Source organism: Coregonus clupeaformis, chromosome 30 (genome assembly GCF_020615455.1).
Source record: "Coregonus clupeaformis isolate EN_2021a chromosome 30, ASM2061545v1, whole genome shotgun sequence".
Lineage (NCBI taxonomy): Eukaryota > Metazoa > Chordata > Actinopteri > Salmoniformes > Salmonidae > Coregonus > Coregonus clupeaformis.
Window position 1 is genome coordinate 40,429,222 of NC_059221.1, and position 21,990 is coordinate 40,451,211.

The window sequence follows — 21,990 nt, forward strand, 5'->3', positions numbered from 1 at the left end:
TGTGGTTACTAGCTAGCTAAGGTATTGTATGTGTGAACGATGGCTAGCTCCTCCACTGATCCCAGTCCTTTTTATTGTGCGTCTATGTTGTAGAAAGAGGCGACAATGGGCAGAACATATTTGTGCTCTACAAATGTTTTGTCTTCTCTTTTGGATGCAGAGACAATTCTGATTCATTAAAACAGCCTGATCTCCGAAGTCCACGTCTATAGTCCCAATAAATCACACACAACGCAGAGATACAGCCGTGCAGTACAGCACCGGTTACACAAACATACAGGAGGACAAGCTAAGACTTTGTGTTGGCCCCAAGATATCATATACCTTATTTTTACCAGTGTGTTCCTTTCATGTGTAAACCTACATAATTAACATGACAGTGATAAAGGAAGGATAATTAACATGACAGTGATAAAGGAAGGATAATTAACATGACAGTGATAAGGGATAGATAATTAACATCACAGTGATAAGGGATAGATAATTAACATGACAGTGATCATTAACATGACAGACCCATGGGGCGGCGCACAATTGGCCCAGCGTCGTCCAGGGCAGGGGAGGGAATGGCCGGCAGGGATGTAGCTCAGTTGGTAGAGCATGGCGTTTGCAACGCCAGGGTTGCGGGTTCAATTCCCACGGGGGGCCAGTATGAAAAAATAAATAAATAATGTATGTACTCACTAACTGTAAGTCGCTGTGGATAAGAGCATCTGCTAAATGACTAAAATGTAAATGTAGTGATAAGAGATAGATAATTAACATGACAGTGATAAGGGATACATAATTGACATTTTTTACTTTATTTAACTAGGCAAGTCAGTTAAGAACAAATTCTTATTTACAATGACGGCCTCAATTGACAGCATCAACATGACAGTGATAAGGTAGAGATAATTAACATGACATTGATAAGGGATAGATAATTAACATGACATTGATAAGGTAGAGATAATTAACGTGACATTGATAAGGTAGAGATCATTAACATACATTAACATGACAGTGATAAGGCAGAGAGACTCGGCACATTAACTGCACAGTCGTATTTTAATTGCATCAACAACAGAAACATTAAATGCATGCTTGTGAACTCAACTATAGCAGAAAACAAAGGACTTTTCATCTGACCACAAAAACAGACAGATCTCTGAGACTGGGATGCACCTGCTCTGCCTCTGACACATACCCTACATCCACTTAGAGGAGGAGCCTAACATCTGGGGGAACATCACTTCCTGAGGAAGATGCTGCTGCAGACTACAACCCTCAGAGGGCCTCAACAACCCAAACATGACATGGATTTAATGACACCCAGACAGGGTTGCAAACTAGCTTACTTCTTAGCTACAACACAACGGCATCTGTGAAAGAAAATGTAACTGGGTAAATATGGAAAACCATAAACGTATTGCTAGGCTACAGTAGAAGCTGCTCCAAAATCCTTCTCATGCTTCTAGCCTACACTTTCTCCCATTTAACTTTGTATCATGTACAATGTTAAAATGAATGACATCTCCATGCAGTCTAGACTCATAATTTGTCGTAATATCGCAAGAAAGGTCATGGTGACGTTACAACTAACTCATATCGATACCTGTCATACGGGAGATCCTGCATCACGCCAATTGGTCCAGAAGCGATAGCACCATAGGGGGCCGAATATCATTGGGCGACATCAGCCTCTTTGAATTTGCGGATCAAGAAGCGTTTAGCAGCCACCCGACGCGGCCGCAATCGACCTTTGAATAACTGTGAGGACCAACAAACAAGGAAGGACGTTACGTATCAATGTAGACATTTGAATCATGATTTCATCCACCCGAAGGTATCATGGTCGAGAGACAACGGTTGGGTACCTAAAAGGACATTAACACGTAAGTATCTTACATTTTGTATGACACATCAGTGTTTACAGTTCCGTTTAGGGATGCTCTCGGGGCTTCTGTATCGCGATGGCCAGCATCATCAGCATGCTCGCGGTCTATGGCTGTCACTACTGCAGCCTAATCGCAACGTTGGTGTCGTGGCGTTACCCGGTGGAGCACACGTTTCACGCCTAGAAATGAATAAAAGATTCACTCTCAGCTCTATACAGCCTACGTCTTTATCACGAATGCTAAACTGATTAAATCACTGTTGTTCATCAGTCACATCTGGTTTAATGACGGTTGATAAATAGACAAAAGGGACGTTGTACAGCATCAACATCTGTCTATAGTCTATTTAATCCCTTACAAACGTGCTCTATTTAATCAATCGGTTGTACACTGCAGTACAAAGGCATTCTGTGTATAGTTAGTTTATACAGCAGGGGTCCCCAATTACATACAACAGTGGGCCGATTTTTCCTTGATAGTATGGTCGGGGGGCTGGAACATAGTTATAAATAATTTTGTACACTGCAAATTTACCGCAAAAATCCCAAACAGAAATCATATAACATATAACAGTGTTTGACAGAAACAGAATCATTTCGAACCTTGATTACATTGGGATACGATCACATACTGTATGTCTCTCTATATGTGGGAATACTTTGGAACAGATTTCCTAAATTAAAATCACTGGTGATTTTATGTCAATAGTCCTAATAAAAAAAAGAAATAACTGTTTGATGATTTTTTATTATTGACCGTTATACCATTAGGTGCATCTGGCCCAGCTGGGTGTTCAACCAGTTGGATTAACGCTCATCACGTCTTGGTTATTAGCGCATGGATTTGCCCACCGTGAGGGTGTGTCGAGGCGTCACACTGAGGAATACAATGGAAGAAAACGAAATGGAAATTATATAGGACGATACTAAACAACCTGATGGCATAATTTCTCTACCTCACTCAGCGTTTCAAACGAATGTGTAGGGTATTGTTAGTCCGTTATAATAGTGCCACAGCCGCGGGGATTATTTGGTCTCACTGTCATAGTCTATAATAATAATATGCCATTTAGAAGACGCTTTTATCCAAAGCGATTTACAGTCATGAGTGCATACATTTTTACGTATGGGGGTGGTCCCGGGGATCGAACCCACTACCCTGGCGTTACAATCGCCATGCTCTACCATGCTCTTTGAGCGCGCGATATGTAGGCTATTTATATATAGGGCCAGACGTTTTTTATACATAGGCTACTGGATTTCCGATCCTGTTCGCCTCCTTTGTCTACGCATTCGCGCAAAGAACCAATTGCGCGCGCTACATACTTTCATGACACCTGCATCTCTTGTGTCGCTTCCTTTTATGCAGATCAACATGGAAAGTACTACAATACATCCCTGCAGTCTCAACGCTACTGAGTGTGGGCACTGCGCACCTGTTCTAGGCTATTCCAAAAGCATGTGATATAGGCCTAAATAGAGTACTACGGTATGAGTCATAATATGAGTCATAATACCCGTCAAACAAGGAAATGGTTCCAATCATATTTTTCCCATAGGGGATTTTAGAAACACTTAAAATAAGGGCTGTGTTTTGTGTAGGCTTACTCTGTCATGACGTTTTGATAACCCTGTAAATCTCTCTAGGACAAGGTGACTTTTATCAATATATTTGCTTGAATTTACATAGTGGTAAAACGAATGAACCATTTCCCAGTTTGACCGCTAGGTTTTATGGGTATTATGACACCTCCACTGTGGGGCTTTATAGGGTGGGCCCAATGAATACATAGCCTATACCAACCTCCTAAAATATCAACCTCATACTTACTCATGGTATGTGAATCATGTACTCCCGAGTGGCGCAGTTCCTGGTTCAAATCCAGGCTCTGTCGTAGCCGGCCGTGACCGGGAGACCCATGGGGCGGCGCACAAGTCGTCCAGGGTAGGGGAGGGAATGGCCGGCAGGGATGTAGCTCAGTTGGTAGAGCATGGCGTTTGCAACGTCAGGGTTGTGGGTTCGTTTCCCACGGGGGGCCAGTATGAAAAATAAAAAAATAATGTATGCACTCGCTAACTGTAAGTCGCTCTGGATAAGAGCATCTGCTAAATGACAAAAAATAAATATATATTAGCCTATATAGCATACTAAACAATGTCCCTATACCTGGGGATACACTACCGTTTAAAAGTTAGGGGTCACTTAGAAATGTCCTTGTTTCTGAAAGAAAAGCAATTTTTTTGTCCATTAAAATAACATAAAATTGATCCGAAATAAAGTGTAGACATTGTTAATGTTGTAAATGGCTATTGTAGCTGGAAACAACTGATTTTTTATGGAATATCTACATAGGCGTACAGAGACCCATTATCAGCAACCATCAGTCCTTTGTTCCAATGGCACGTTGTGTTTGCTAATCCAAGTTTATCATTTTAAAAGGCTAATTTATCATTAGAAAACCCTTTTGCAATTATGTTAGCACAGCTGAAAGCAATAAAACTGGCCTTCTTGAGACTAGTTGAGTATCTGGAGCATCAGCAATTGTGGGTTCGATTACAGGCTCAAAATGGTCAGCAACAAATACCTTTCTTCTGAAACTTGTCAGTCAATTCTTGATCTGAGAAATGAAGGCTACTCCATGTGAGAAATTGCCAAGAAACTGAAGATCTCGTACAGTGCACAACTGAGCAAGAGGACAAATACATTAGAGTGTCTAGTTTGAGAAACAGACGCCTCACAGGTCCTCAACTGGCAGGTTCATTAAATAGTACCCGCAAAACAACAGTCTCAACATCAACAGTGAAGAGGCGACTCCGGGATGCCAACCTTCTAGGCAGAGTTGCAAAGAAAAAGCCATATCTCAGACTGGCCAATAAAAATAAAAGATTAAGATTGGCAAAAGAACACAGACACTGGACAGAGGAAGATTGGAAAAAAGTGTTATGGACAGATGAATCGAAGTTTGAGGTGTTCGGATCACAAAGAAGAACATTTGTGAGACACAGACCAAATGAAAAGATGCTGGAGGAGTGCTTGATGCCATCTGTCAAGCATGTTGGAGGCAATGTGATGGTCTGGGGGTGCTTTGGTGGTCGTAAAGTGGGAGATTTGTACAGGGTAAAAGGGATCTTGAAGAAGGAAGGCTATCTCTCCATTTTGCAACGCCATGCCATACCCAGTGACTCAAAGCACAGCTCCAAACTATGCAATAACTATTTAGGGAAGAAGCAGTCAGCTGGTATTCTGTCTATAATGGAGTGGCCAGCACAGTCACCGGATCTCAACCCTATTGAGCTGTTGTGGGAGCAGCTTGACCGTATGGTAGTGAGAAGTGCCCATCAAGCCAATCCAATTTGTGGGAGATGCTTCAGGAAGCATGGGGTGAAATCTCTTCAGATTACCTCAACAAATTGACAACTAGAATGCCAAAGGTCTGCAAGGCTGTAATTGCTGCACATTGAGGATTCTTTGACGAAAGCAAAGTTTTGAAGGACACAATTATTATTTCAATTAAAAATCATTATTTCTAACGTTGTCAATGACTACATTTCCTATTCATTTTGCTTGTTTTCAACAAGGACATTTTATGGAAAACAAGGAAATTTCTAAGTGACCCCAAACTTTTGAACGGTAGTGTATATTGTCATATGTTACACCATAACTGCCAGACCTGGTTTGACACACAGCTGTCTTAAGAGTGATTCCCAGTAACACTTCATCCCTTGTCCCTTTTACATAGGCCTAATTGACAGGGGTCTCCCATGTGAGCTTGTCCACTGTTAAGTTCCCATTGACCGTGGTGTAAGTCCCCCCCTCTCCCCCCATCCCACAGGAGACCACTACTCACTGTAAAAACCACATGAATCATTCATCCTGTTGACCGAATGACAGCATGGGTTGTAAGGGCAGTGTGTTGAAGGAATCAAACCAATCACATCCCCCAGACCCTCCGGGACCCTGTCACTCTTAAGGCGTCCGCATACTAGGTTTGGTTTTCTCCTAGCAGAACGTCTGTGTCTGGCATACTCCCTTAATAGACATTTGCTTGAATAACAAAAAAAAAGTGCCAATATTACTGTTTGTCCCTCTTGAGACGCCGTAGCAACCAGTACACTTCCTCAAGATACTCAGAATTAATCTTAGATAACTCAAGATTCATTTTGACGTTTTTGCAGAGTAGGTCTTTGTCGCGCAATTTTACATCTAACTAAGATGTTTGGTGCAGTATTTCTCAAGTGAAAAAATTTGCACGCAAGCTAGTCTGTCTTTGAATGACAACAAACATTTAATTGAAGATGCCCTACTGTTGACCAATCACCGACGAAGGGGCGTAGACTTCGGCTACCAAACATCGACAAGCCTCAATAAATAAAATAAAAACTGGCGGACACCAAAACGAACTAAAATGTCACAAAATGTTGTCATAATATACTGTATTCACTAACTGTTTCGACTGGGAAGCATACGGTAAGCTGTATGCCACTGTGTGGATGGAGAGGGTATCCTCTCTGTGTGTCAGGGTGTTATGGAGAGGGTATCCTCTGTGTGTCAGGATTTTATGGAGAGGGTATCCTCTGTGTGTCAGGGTGTTATGTCAGGGTGTGGTTGCAATAAATTAGATAGATGTTAATCATATTATGTTATGATCCAAAGATCATCTATTTTAGAGAAATTGTGGGTTTCAACAGTCACACAGAATAAAGTTTGATTGAATATGTGTGTGTGTTTGTGTGTGTGCATATACTATGATTGAATGTGTTTGTGTGTGTGTGAGTGTTTGTGTGTGCGCAGATGCTATGATTGAATGTGTTTGTGTATTTGTGTGTGCGCATATGCTATGATTGAATGAGTGTGTGGTGTGTGTGTGTGTGTGTGTGTGTGTGTGTGTGTGTGCTTTAACCCTGCTGCGCAAGGTCTCCAGAAGGCCTGGTTGAGGAATTCACAGGAAAGCATAATACCTACTGTGCGTGCAGTACCAGTCCCTGCCATAAGCCCATGCAATAGGAATGAGTGCCATCTACGGTCTGGTTCTGGTTAGGGACGTTCAGCCTCCTCCCTCTCCCTGCCACCTGCTCCCTATTTGGGCCTGGCAAGCGGATATTGCCTGAGTTAGCAGCACTTTTGCATAATGAGGAGAAGTAGCCACCAAAACAGACCACTTATCAGCCATATGCTGTGTGTGCGCGGGTCAGCTGTTTGTTCACCCGCACCCGCTGGCAAATGCTAATAACCCATCTGCAACTGCCCGACTATATGTGATAAAGTGAAAACTTCAATTGTGCTGCTTTCGTGTGTGCCGTTTACAGCGGAGAGAATGTGTTCGGACACAGGCCAAAGGTCCTGGCTAGGCTACTAACATGTTGCAGCCTGGCTTCGGTTTTAAAGCTTGACAATTAATAACCAAAAAAACTAAACCTGTAACTAAGCACCATGCAAAGGAGAAACATGCAGGCCTGTTACAGCAACATTTGAGCAGTAGCCTAGGCTGGCTAGTCAACTACAATACATTTTGAGTGCACCATACAGCAATGCTCCATTCGACCGCACCGGTGATCCATGCAGTGCAAAGAAATGAAAAACATGTTTTAAGTTGACATGTTAATCAAAAGGGAACCATCACTCTCTCCCAGAAGCTTGGCCGGTGCGTAAAACCCGCAAATTCAGACAAACAATCAAGTTTAAATGTTACAACAACATATAGCTCAGTTTTTGTTATTTGTAGTTATTAAATACTTTTTTAATAGGGGTCGCAGCATATTATGCACATCTGCAAGCATAGCAGCAAAGGCTGGACAAATATTTTTTATCTCTTTTTGTTTTAATGTGTTAAAATGCTAATATGTTAAAACGCGAATTAATTGTGTTTTTTCAATATGGTCCGTGCGCTGATTGAGTTTGACACCCCCGGGGCTAGTGTATCTATTTATGTAGCTAGTTAAGCTAAAAACATGGAGCCTAACATTAGCTAGCTAGCTGCTTGGAGGATGTCATGACATTGGAGGAGTGGGTGAGTGACCGACTTTTTCCCCTCATATCGTTTTTCGTTGGCTACAGCTAGAGATGCTGCAGGTGTCATTTGGTTAGCTTGCAAGAAATGTGAATCGCTTTGCTAGCTAGCTAGCTATGCTGAACTTGAATGTTATCCATAGTTATCATATATCTTAGTTGTCAATCAAATATATTTGGCATAGATCAAATGGGCAGGCAGGCAGGCAAGTTCCCATTCAGTTGTCAAAACGTGGGTTGGGACAAGCATGCATTGGCAGGCAAGCTGCAGAAGGACGAGCAGGCTACTATTCCCCATCGTTTATCAGGCCAACTAGCTAAAAAAGTTTGAGAGTATCTAATATTCCCTCGTTAGACTTTAGCTCATCTTGCTCTGGCTAGCATTAGTTGTTGTTGTTGTTGATGTGTATAGGCAACTGAAGGAGAGATTGCCTACCTACCTTTTCATGTTTGTTTTTTTATCAATAGGATTGTTAAGTTCCCAAATGTAAGACTGCTGTGGTATTTCTATATTTGCAGAAATCCTTTCAGGTGTATTTTGTCAGTTCCACTTTAATATTAAGGCTATGTGAGAGGTTATAGGTTATCTACAGTCAGTGTCCAGATTTCAGTTTCCATTTAACCCATCTGAACAGTAGGCTACAGTTCCCTTGACGTGCCATAGGTGTATTTGAAGTCCCATTTTGTGACTGTCAAATTTGTATAGCGCCTCACAATCATCACACATAACAACATAACACTGCTACCATCCTCTTTTACCACTTCACCAAATCTTTCCCAAACATGACCTTTCAGGCCCTCCCTTCTCTTTACTTTTAACTCTCCATTTCGCAGCTTTTCTCTTTTTGAATTAAACTTATTTTTGGCTCCGTGGATTAACTGTAACTTTTTCTGCCAGTTCCCAAAAGCATTTGTCGATTGGTGTGTAGGCTATTTGGCACGGGTACAGTTAGGCCCTAAAGCTTAGGCTTACTCACTAATACCAGATAGCCTAAAAATAATGAAAGAAAAATATAGCTTATAGATATAAATTGCACAAGAATGATACATTGATAGACTTTTTAAGGCATTGTTTTCTCTTTATTCAACCCACCCGCCCGGCGGATATAACCAATGGGGCTGTGGTTATGAGTGGACCCGCACATCACTAATGCGTGTGAGAGAAAGAGAGAGTTATGTGTGTCATCAAATCTAAACTAAAATATATTTACATGACTGGGTGAACCTTACCTGACTGGGTGAACCTTACCTGACTGGGTGAACTTTACCTGACTGGGTGAACTTTACATGACTGGGTGAACTTTACCTGACTGGGTGAACTTTACCTGACTGGGTGAACTTTACCTGACTGGGTGAACTTTACATGACTGGGTGAACTTTACATGACTGGGTGAACTTGACAAGAATAGAGATAGTGGCTAGTTTGGTTGTCAGACAAGAAGTTGTGCATGCATTCTTTATAAACATGTCACCTTTTATAGCTTTACTGTTATCTGCAACGCTTTGTCGACACCACCCTAGTTCCATGTCTTCATCTGCATGAAATAAAATGGAAATAACTGACTTGAAATAGCTTGACAAAAAAGGCAGCTGTCAATGTGTATAAAATATTATAAAATATTATTAGGATCCACATTACCCGACGCCAATGGTGACCGCTAGTCTCACTGGGGTCCGACACGTAACGAAAAATACATTACAGACAAAAATACTTTACAATTTACATACATTTATTAACATTAGCATGTAGCGTGTGTGTCTGTGCATCTATCAGTTACGCATACGTGTCAGTACATACACACAACAAGTAGGTCACATGTGGTATGTTAGATACTGTACTAGTTTGCATGTGCTTTAATGTTCACTTGTTTTGTCTGTGTTTATTTCCTTGAAGGTCGTACCATGCAACCATACAACCTCTCTCACTGTGTGATGTATGGTACGCTGCTGCTAATGGCGACTGTGTGTGTGTGATGCAGTCACCCAGCTTCTCTTCTGTCTGTTGTTAATCATTGTCATTAACAACCATTATTTCAAATCAACTTCCCGTCGACCTCGTTCACATGTCATTTCCTCATGTAGGCTTCTGTAGCTATTTTAAAGACATCTGCAACAGCACCGTGGTGTTCACTGAGGCCTATTTTCATGTTGTTGTCTAAAGCACACTGCAGGATTAATTCTGAATACTTTTCTGAGGAGGGGGCCTGACCCCTCATAACTTGACCAAGTGGGTGCATGTCAGGCCAGGTAAAATAACTTGGCAATGGCCTTCGTTTGAGAACTCACAATGTCCCACTGGCTGCTACTTGACTTGGTTCAAAGCCATTTTCACTGGACCATTCCTGTCCTTTCATATAACTACAACAGGCTAATCAAAGTCTGGTTGTTAAATGGCCCCATGCTAGTGGCACCATACAAGCGCAACTAAAATAGTTTTTCATCATGTTAGATTCATTTTACAGTACTTAGCTGAGGTGAGACTTGTTAGCGTTTTAAGATATGTATTTATTTAATAGGAACACATTAGGACACATAACAACAAGATGAACACATTAGGACACGTAACAACAAGATGAACACATTAGGACACGTAACAACAAGATGAACACATTAGGACACGTAACAACAAGATGAACACATTAGGACACGAAACAACAAGATGAACACATTAGGACACGTAACAACAAGATGAACACATTAGGACACATAACAACAAGATGAACACATTAGGACACGTAACAACAAGATGAACACATTAGGACACATAACAACAAGATTAACACATTAGGACACATAACAACAAGATGAACACATTAGGACACGTAACAACAAGATGAACACATTAGGACACATAACAACAAGATGAACACATTAGGACACATAACAACAAGATAAACACATTAGGACACGTAACAACATGATCAACACATTAGGACACGTAACAACAAGATGAACACATTAGGACACATAACAACAAGATGAACACATTAGGACACATAACAACAAGATGAACACATTAGGACACGTAACAACAAGATGAACACATTAGGACACGTAACAACAAGATGAACACATTAGGACACGTAACAACAAGATGAACACATTAGGACACATAACAACAAGATGAACACATTAGGACATGTAACAACAAGATGAACACATTAGGACACGTAACAACAAGATGAACACATTAGGACATGTAACAACAAGATGAACACATTAGGACATGTAACAACAAGATGAACACATTAGGACACGTAACAACAAGATGAACACATTAGGACACGTAACAACAAGATGAACACATTAGGACACGTAACAACAAGATGAACACATTAGGACACGTAACAACAAGATGAACACATTAGGACATGTAACAACAAGATGAACACATTAGGACACGTAACAACAAGATGAACACATTAGGACACGTAACAACAAGATGAACACATTAGGACACGTAACAACAAGATGAACACATTAGGACACGTAACAACAAGATGAACACATTAGGACACGTAACAACAAGATGAACACATTAGGACACGTAACAACAAGATGAACACATTAGGACACGTAACAACAAGATGAACACATTAGGACACATAACAACAAGATGAACACATTAGGACACGTAACAACAAGATGAACACATTAGGACACGTAACAACAAGATGAACACATTAGGACACGTAACAACAAGATGAACACATTAGGACACGTAACAACAAGATGAACACATTAGGACACGTAACAACAAGATCAACACATTAGGACACGTAACAACAAGATCAACACATTAGGACACGAAACAAGATCAACACATTAGGACACGTAACAACAAGATCAACACATTAGGACACGAAACAACAAGATCAACACATTAGGACACGTAACAACAAGATCAACACATTAGGACACGAAACAACAACAAGATGAACACATTAGGACACATAACAACAAGAAGCGTGCTCCGCTTCTGTAGGCTTCTTGCTCGAATAGAACACACAATCTTCATCGCAACATTCATCACCTCTTTCATGTTTAACATCTTCCCGCACAAAGGTTACTGATGAATTACGCAGTGATAACTAAGAAAGTCTGGGAAAGAATCATCTTGTTTGCACAATGCAGCGAACCCACTATTGCGGCCTACAATAGCTTGGTGCCCCATCGGTAGTAATGGAGACAAGCTTACAAAAGGGCAGTTGGAATTTGTTAGCAAACTCTATAAAAGCTTGAAAAATATATTCGCCCTTGTATGTCCCTTCAGTGGCAAAATGGCGAGTAGTCCCTCCTTTGTTGTTGTCATGTTGTCAAATACCATTCTCTCCTAACTGTGCCACATCTACCATATCTGTGGACTCGTCAACCTGGAGGGAATAACACTCGCAGTTGTCAATGTCCTTCTTCAGTTGATCATCGAGGTTCTCCGCTACTCCCTCACATCTTCTTGTCACCGTATTTCTGGACAACTGAATGTCATTGACGGCAGCCATAATCTCAGTCTTATTCTTCAAATCCCCAAACAGCGAGTCTGCAGCCTCAATGAATGCTTCCTTGATCATCTCCCCATCTTTGAACGACTTTTTATGCTTGGCAAGAACGCGACTCACACGATAAGATGCTATGGTTGCCGCCTTCCCATTGGTCACAGGCCTTGTGAAAATGGACTGCTGCCAGTTGTTGTTTTAGTTCTTGTACCTTTCTTCTTCGTAATTCAGTCTTTGCTGGAAAATCTTGTTCCTGGGTTTTGTGTGTGGTTTTAAAATGTCGTTCTATGTTACCTTTCTTTGGGATAGCGATGCTATTATGGCAGATGAGGCACACACATTTTGAGTTTGACATGACGAAAAAATAACCTTCCTCCCATTCCTTGTGGAATGATACGTTTTCAGTTTTCTTGTATCCTTCCCTTCACTCATTATTGCTGCTGTCGACCACACAACTTAAGAACAACTTAATAATGAATCTGGCTACAAAGTTGGCTACCTGCCTGGCATCACCATGACCTCGACTTGGGAGTTGGCGGGCGGCATCTGACCGCACTAACTGGTCAGATTGTATGTAAATCACGTGACTTTTCAGACGTTATGGAGGACTGTCGAACGTTAAAACAGAAAGAGATTATAGGCATTGATTTGTGTGACTGAATTTTAGTAGATGTATAAGGATTTGACAACGAGATGAACACATTAGGACATGACAACAAGATGAACACATTAGGACATGTGAACGAGATGAACACATTAGGACATGTGAAACGAGATGAACACATTAGGACATGTGACAACAAGATGAACACATTAGGACATGTGACAACAAGATTAACACATTAGGACATGTGAAACGAGATGAACACATTAGGACATGTGAGAACAAGATGAACACATTAGGACATGTGACAACAAGATGAACACATTAGGACATGTGACAACAAGATGAACACATTAGGACATGTGACAACAAGATGAACACATTAGGACATGTGACAACAAGATGAACACATTAGGACATGTGACAACAAGATTAACACATCATGAATTGACAACAAGATGAACACATTAGGACATGAGTTACAGGAAAATAATGCAGATTTTACAGAAGTGAAGTCCGAGAAATGACTCATTCACAGACACATTTAGAAATAGTGAAGTACCGTTTCAGATAATGGAACAAATGATGTTTACTTCAGAGATGTAGTTCCTGTAAAGGCCTTTGAGTGACAGGTTCATTGTCTCCGCCTCCCTCCATCCTCCATGACCGTTGAGTTGGTTGACCTACATCCCTGCTTTCTCTGATGGTGCTTAGCTTCACTGGGAGGTCTGGTTCATTTATTCAGCCTTTCTTTTCATTCATCGAGGTCAGCAGGCAAGAGTTGTTAATTAGCATCATCGTCATGGTGACCTCTCCTCACCGCTCACAAAGCTCATATAAGGGCTTGGAGACGTCTGATAGGCTGACTCTCTAGGTCTTCTTCCAGTCGGTTTCACCTGCGATCCGACAGACCAACAGGAGGCAGCAAGCTCTGGCAAGCCTGTCTGTCTGGAGAAGTAGGGCAGGAGAGGTTGATTTTGTGTGTGTGTGTGTGTGTGTGTGTGTGTGTGTGTGTGTGTGGAGCACAGTACAGCACTCACACCACATACAGTCAGAGTGAGAAGGACCAATCATACTTCCAGTATACAGCATCCCTGGCTCTGGTTGGCCTTGATGTAATTCATCACACACACACACACACACACAGTATGTTCTTCTATCCTTGTGGGGACCTAAAATTAATTTCCCTTCAAAATCCAATTTTTCCTAAACCTAACCCTAACCCTTACCATAACCTTAATCATAACCTTATCCCGTAACCCTAGCCCAAACCCTAAACCTAACTCCTAACGCTAACCACTAACTCCTTACCCTTACCCTAATTGTAACCCTAACCTTAACCCTAACCCTAACCCTAAACCTAACCCTATCCCTAAACTTAACCCCTAAGCTTAAAATAGCCTTTGTTCTCATGGGGACATAGGAAATGTCCCCATGAGGGAGAATTGTCCTTGTTTTACTATCCTTGTAGGGACTTTTGGGGATTTGAGGTCCCCACAAGGATAGAAGAACCAACACACACACACGCATGCAAACACACACACACACACACACACACACAGTAGAGTCACATATGTACATGATGAACTCTTTCACATTCTCTATATCTGAGTAAGGATTAATTGGTGTGTCCCCATTTCTGACTCTCAGCCCCCAAAAGACAAAAAGCACAGGGGTGCAGGCAGGGGAGGTGAGAGTTAAATGAGCAGTCCCATCTCCTACCATGCCCGCGGCGTGACGTTTTCCCTCTGAGCAGCAGTGAAGCGGAAAAGCCATTATTGGGTCAGTTCCTGCCTCGTCGAGTTCCATTAGCTCCCATAGAGTGAGATGGGACCTGTGGGGCGTTCTGTTACTGTGCTGAGCTGGAAGGTTGCACGGCTGGGATGCTGAGATGGGGCGTATCCCATTGACACCTGTCTGTACATGAGGACATCCCACACTAGTTGGCATATGTGGGTGTAAATAGGATTACATGGAATCTGTCCATTGAGGATATTATTAATAACTTTAACCACACTGGGGCTATCTGTACCTGGAGCCTCCTAACACAGCCCAGCCACACATGTCTGACTCACCTGCACTTCTGAGGAAGTACCAGGAAGTGCTGATAAGGCTGCAGGTCAGCCAAGAGGGTTCAAAGGTAAACTTTTTTCAATAAGGATAGAAAGGCGTCATCCAAAATACTGAACATTCCAACCCTAAGGCTGCTGAAACTCTGCTGCTGCTGTTTGGGGAACACTTTGGTAGGATCACTTTGGTAGGGACGCTTTGGTAGGGACGCTTTGGTAGGAACACTTTGGTAGGGACACTTTGGTAGGGACGCTTTGGTAGGGACACTTTGGTAGGGACACTTTGGTAGGGACGCTTTGGTAGGGACGCTTTGGTAGGGACGCTTTGGTAGGAACACTTTAGTAGGGACGCTTTAGTAGGGACGCTTTAGTAGGGACACTTTGGTAGGAACGCTTTAGTAGGGACGCTTTAGTAGGGACGCTTTGGTAGGGACGCTTTAGTAGGGACGCTTTGGTAGGGAACACTTTGGTAGAGACGCTTTGGTAGGGACGCTTTAGTAGGGACGCTTTGGTAGGGACACTTTGGTAGGAACACTTTGGTAGGATCACTTTGGTATTAACAATTTGTGGATTTCCCCACTAGGGGAATGGATTTGAGTTCTGTGGATGTGCCCAACGAATCACCTGAGACCTGGTCTCGTCTGCTGTATGGGGAACATAGAAACACAAGAGGAAAGGAAATGAAAAACAGTGAGCACATCTAGAGGAGAAGGAAAGGAAACTGAAGATCAGTTACTCTGACCTGGTATGTTGTTTTTTAATAGCTCTTACTTACATACAAAACCTCTGAATACAGTGTCACTGAATCAACCGTGGTTGATTTACCCGAGTAGAAATATGTAGGGCATCTAGTTTTATGGCACACAGTTGTATTGCATGTCATAATGGAGCTGTAAAGTGTAATAACGTCAACTTACTGTAAGTGGGATTCCAAAGGGCTCCCTGGATCCAGTGTCACTACTGCTACTGTCCCTGTCACATTTGATACGGGTGCCAGTAAGCCACACAGCTTTCACATGTGTTTACAATGTAACGTGAATAACAAGAGTACATTTGTGTAAATTGTAGCTAAGGAGATGCACTACAAAAGTGGAAATGTGGGGCTGGGGCCTATTTCCTACCTCATGGAAAAACTCAATCTTAATATTTCAAACTCTTCTCTGGCCATGTTGATATTTCATTAAATCCAACCTGGACTCAGGGGTAGACGTAACATAGTAAATGTAAATCCAGAGACACAATTAGTATGTACGTTTCGTATGGTATGTATTCACTTGTGCATGTCCATCAACCATTTCATGTGATATGTTACAAATTACAATATATATGATAAGTTATGAATTGCAATTCGTACAATATGTTATCAATTGCAATTCGTATAATATGTTATGAATTTGCAAAATGGATGATATGTTATAAAATCCAATTTGTTGTGGCTAACATTAGCTAGGTTGCTAGGTGGCTAATGCTAACATTAGCTAGGTTAGGGGTCAAGGTTAGGGTTAAGGTTAGGGTTAGGGTTAGCTCCATGCATGTTAACTAACATGCATGGACAAAAATCTGTCCTTAATGGTTAGGAGTTAGGTTAAAGGGTTAAGGTTTGGGTTAGGGTTAGGGAAGGGTTAGCTCCATGCATGTTACCTAACATGCATGGAGAAAAATCTGGCCTTAATGGCCATGTACTGTTATAATCTCCACCCGGCACAGCCAGAGGAGGACTGGCCACCCCTCAGAGCCTGGTTCCTCTCTAGGTTTCTTCCTAGGTTTCTGGCTTTCTAGGGAGTTTTTCCTAGCCACCGTGCTTCTACATCTGCATTGCTTGCTGTTTGGGGTTTTAGGTTGGGTTTCTGTATAAGCACTTTGTGACATCTGCTGATGTATAAAAAGGGCTTTATAAATACATTTGATTGATTGATTGAAGTAGTCGCAAAGTAGCTAAAATGCTAATGTTGTCCATGAAGAGATTCAATCTTGGTGTTGCTAGACGTTCGCGTTATGCCTCCACCCATCCATCCCGACCAACCACCCTCCTTTCCTTTTTGCCTTAAGTAACCATCTGTCTTATGTAACCGTACCAAACGTAACATATTGACTAATCTGAGTTTTTCAGGATTTACGTTTACTGTGTTACGTCTAGTCTATGAGACCAGGCTGTTAAATCATGCATAGTCTGCAGAAGCATCATAAAGAGTAGCATAGTACTGTAGATGTCTGTTGAACTGGGAGGTAATGTCCCATGATAAAGGCATCTGGCCAGTGATAACAGAAAACTGCTGCCCTAACCAGCATGACAAAGGGATGAGTCCTGTATGCTCCGTGTGTTTTAGATTTTGAGAAAACTAGCCGCTAACAGACACACAGAGGACTGATGCATAGACACAAGGTGCAGCACAGGGGGCGTGTGTGTGAGGGATAGTCAGTTAAAGATGGGGTACTGGGACCTACAGTGTGATCTATTGTTTAGACTGAGAGAGTGTAGCTGTATGAGATGACATGGCCTGGCTGTTGGAGTGGACAGACAGACAGACAGTTGGACAGACAGACAGACAGACACTGTGTCTCCATGCTGAGTTCAGGGCTTGGGGTTCTGCCACTGTCCTGGTGCCCAGCCTCAGCCTCAGTCAAGATCTCTGCTGGCCTGATGGACTGCCTGCCGATGCCTACTCACTGAGGGCCCAGCTGTCTGTCCATCTGTCTCTGTCTGTCTGTCCAACTGTCTCTGTCTGTCTGTCTATCTGTCTCTGTCTGTCTGTCCAACTGTCTCTGTCTGTCTGTCCAACGGTCTTGCTGGCAGTTGTATACCTGCTGTGCCATGTCTGTCTGTCTGTCTGTCTGTCAGTTCGTCTACTCCACTGTACGTAACTTATTTTGTAGTGACTGTATGGTATGTGTCCATCTGTCCCTCCAGTGTGGGTGGTGTGTGACTGTGCATCAGATGACTCTGATGTGTACTGGTCAACTCCTGATTCATCATCATGCTTTAGTCAGGATGATGCTCTTCTATGAGTTACATACTGGTACTGCTCCTCTATGAGTTATGTACTGGTACTGCTCCTCTATGAGTTACATACTGGTACTGCTCCTCTATGAGTTATGTACTGGTACTGCTCCTCTATGGGTTATGTACTGGTACTGCTCCTCTATGAGTTACATACTGGTACTGCTCCTCTATGAGTTATGTACTGGTACTGCTCCTATATGAGTTATGTACTGGTACTGCTCCTCTATGAGTTATGTACTGGTACTGCTCCTCTATGAGTTACAGTGGGGAAAAAAGTATTTAGTCAGCCACCCATTGTGCATGTTCTCCCACTTAAAAAGATGAGAGAGGCCTGTAATTTTCATCATAGGTACACGTCAACTATGACAGACAAAATCAGAAAAGAAATTCCAGAAAATCACATTGTAGGATTTTTAATGAATTTATTTGCAAATTATGGTGGAAAATAAGTATTTGGTCAATAACAAAAGTTTCTCAATACTTTGTTATATACCCTTTGTTGGCAATGACACAGGTCAAACGTTTTCTGTAAGTCTTCACAAGGTTTTCACACAATGTTGCTGGTATTTTGGCCCATTCCTCCATGCAGATCTCCTCTAGGGCAGTGATGTTTTGGGGCTGTCGCTGGGCAACACAGACTTTCAACTCCCCCCAAAGATTTTCTATGGGGTTGAGATCTGGAGACTGGCTAGGCCACTCCAGGACCTTGAAATGCTTCTTACGAAGCCACTCCTTCGTTGCCCCGGGCGGTGTGTTTGGGATCATTGTCATGCTGAATGACCCAGCCATGTTTCATCTTCAATGCCCTTGCTGATGGAAGGAGGTTTTCACTCAAAATCTCACGATACATGGCCCCATTCATTCTTTCCTTTACACGGATCAGTCGTCCTGGTCTCTTTGCAGAACAACAGCCCCAAAGCATGATATTTCCACCCCCATGCTTCACAGTAGGTATGGTGTTCTTTGGATGCAACTCAGCATTCTTTGTCCTCCAAACACGACGAGTTGAGTTTTTACCAAAAAGTTCTATTTTGGTTTCATCTGACCATATGACATTCTCCCAATCCTCTTCTGGATCATCCAAATGCACTCTAGCAAACTTCAGACGGGCCTGGCGTAAGCAGGGGGACACGTCTGGCACTGCAGGATTTGAGTCCCTGGCGGCGTAGTGTGTTACTGATGGTAGGCTTTGTTACTTTGGTCCCAGCTCTCTGCAGGTCATTCACTAGGTCCCCCCGTGTGGTTCTGGGATTTTTGCTCACCGTTCTTGTGATCATTTTGACCCCACGGGGTGAGACCTTGCGTGGAGCCCCCAGATCGAGGGAGATTATCAGTGGTCTTGTATGTCTTCCATTTCCTAATAATTGCTCCCACAGTTGATTTCTTCAAACCAAGCTGCTTACCTATTGCAGATTCAGTCTTCCCAGCCTGGTGCAGGTCTACAAATTTGTTTCTGGTGTCCTTTGACAGCTCTTTGGTCTTGGCCATAGTGGAGTTTGGAGTGTGACTGTTTGAGGTTGTGGACAGGTGTCTTTTTATACTGATAACAAGTTCAAACAGGTGCCATTAATACAGGTAACGAGTGGAGGACAGAGGAGCCTCTTAAAGAAGAAGTTACAGGTCTGTGAGAGCCAGAAATCTTGCTTGTTTGTAGGTGACCAAATACTTATTTTCCACCTTAATTTGCAAATAAATTCATTAAAAATCCTACAATGTGATTTTCTGGATTTTTTTTCTCAATTTGTCTGTCATAGTTGACGTGTACCTATGATGAAAATTACAGGCCTCTCTCATCTTTTTAAGTGGGAGAACTTGCACAATTGGTGGCTGACTAAATACTTTTTTCCCCACTGTATATACTGGTACTGCTCCTCTATGAGTTACATACTGGTACTGCTCCTCTATGAGTTACATACTGGTACTGCTCCTCTATGAGTTACATACTGGTACTGCTCCTGTATGAGTTATGTACTGGTACTGCTCCTCTATGAGTTACATACTGGTACTGCTCCTCTATGAGTTATGTACTGGTACTGCTCCTCTATGAGTTATGTACTGGTACTGCTCCTCTATGAGTTATGTACTGGTACTGCTCCTCTATGAGTTACGTACTGGTACTGCTCCTCTATGAGTTATGTACTGGTACTGCTCCTCTATGAGTTATGTACTGGTACTGCTCCTCTATGAGTTACATACTGGTACTGCTCCTCTATGAGTTATGTACTGGTACTGCTCCTCTATGAGTTACATACTGGTACTGCTCCTCTATGAGTTATGTACTGGTACTGCTCCTCTATGAGTTATATACTGGTACTGCTCCTCTATGAGTTACATACTGGTACTGCTCCTCTATGAGTTATGTACTGGTACTGCTCCTCTATGAGTTATGTACTGGTACTGCTCCTCTATGAGTTATGTACTGGTACTGCTCCTCTATGAGTTATGTACTGGTACGGCTCCTCTATGAGTTATGTACTGGTACTGCTCCTCTATGAGTTATGTACTGGTACTGCTCCTCTATGAGTTACATACTGGTACTGCTCCTCTATGAGTTACGTACTGGTACTGCTCCTCTATGAGTTATGTACTGGTACTGCTCCTCTATGAGTTACATACTGGTACTGCTCCTCTATGAGTTACATACTGGTACTGCTCCTCTATGAGTTACATACTGGTACTGCTCCTCTATGAGTTATGTACTGGTACTGCTCCTCTATGAGTTATGTACTGGTACTGCTCCTCTCTGAGTTATGTACTGGTACTGCTCCTCTATGAGTTACATACTGGTACTGCTCCTCTATGAGTTACATACTGGTACTGCTCCTGTATGAGTTATGTACTGGTACTGCTCCTCTATGAGTTATGTACTGGTACTGCTCCTCTATGAGTTACATACTGGTACTGCTCCTCTATGAGTTACATACTGGTACTGCTCCTATATGAGTTATGTACTGGTACTGCTCCTCTATGAGTTACATACTGGTACTGCTCCTCTATGAGTTACATACTGGTACTGCTCCTCTGAGTTACATACTGGTACTGCTCCTCTATGAGTTACATACTGGTACTGCTCCTGTATGAGTTATGTACTGGTACTGCTCCTCTATGAGTTACATACTGGTACTGCTCCTCTATGAGTTACATACTGGTACTGCTCCTCTATGAGTTACATACTGGTACTGCTCCTCTATGAGCTCACATACTGGTACACCTACGTATGTAAACACAGTGAGGATTGTTAGTCAGAACTTACTATAAGTGCTCAATCTGGGTGGAAGTATACAAAATGGATGTCATCCTCGTAAACCATCGTTGTACTAAATTTCCTTGGGCATACAGTATGGATGTAACTGTATAAAGATAAACGGTATGGAGACCAATGCTACCTCTGGGGCCAAACAGAGATGTCGGAATCCCAGGGTTTTAATAGTGGATAGATCAGTATCAGGGCTTGTTTTCATGGAAATAGTAGGTTTGCTGTTTGCTGCCTTAACCTCCAAGGAAACATTGAGTCAACTGGGGCTGAAAGACAACAGTCTTAGTGGGCTGTTCCCTGGTTGGTTTTGTAGTGATTGGTTAATTTTCCTTTTATCTTCCTATGACGTTGCCATTAGACCATAGTCTTCACCCAGAATCAAATATTGAGTGTGCTCTGGCCACTCTGTCACAAGAGGCTATTTTTTATCATACAGTACTTCCCCAAATGATTGATTTTCAAATATGTTTAGTTTGATATTTTCACCTCAACATCTGTCCAGGGTCAGTGTCAAGTTACTGTACCTTATCACCAAACTTAAACCTTAAAATAATGATGTCACGACAGTGCTGGAAAGTCGTTTTTAGCCATGTAGCAGTGTAGCTAACTAATGGAACTACAAGCTACATCTTTCACAAGAAAACCTACCCCTTATTTATTTTTCTCTCTCTGACCACTGGG

At 42.2% G+C, this 21,990-nt stretch overlaps 1 protein-coding gene across 3 annotated transcripts in view; it reads left to right on the forward strand.

Annotated features, from left to right (window-relative positions):
• Positions 1 to 1,553: 1,553 nt before the first annotated feature.
• LOC121546015 (solute carrier organic anion transporter family member 4A1-like) overlaps positions 1,554 to 21,990 on the forward strand; it is a 59,565-nt gene continuing 39,128 nt past the window's right edge. For all 3 annotated transcript variants that reach the window (XM_041856982.1, XM_041856984.1, XM_041856983.1), the window contains exon 1: positions 1,554 to 1,877. The gene's annotated coding sequence lies outside the window, so the exon portion shown is untranslated. The remainder of the gene's footprint in view (positions 1,878 to 21,990) is intronic.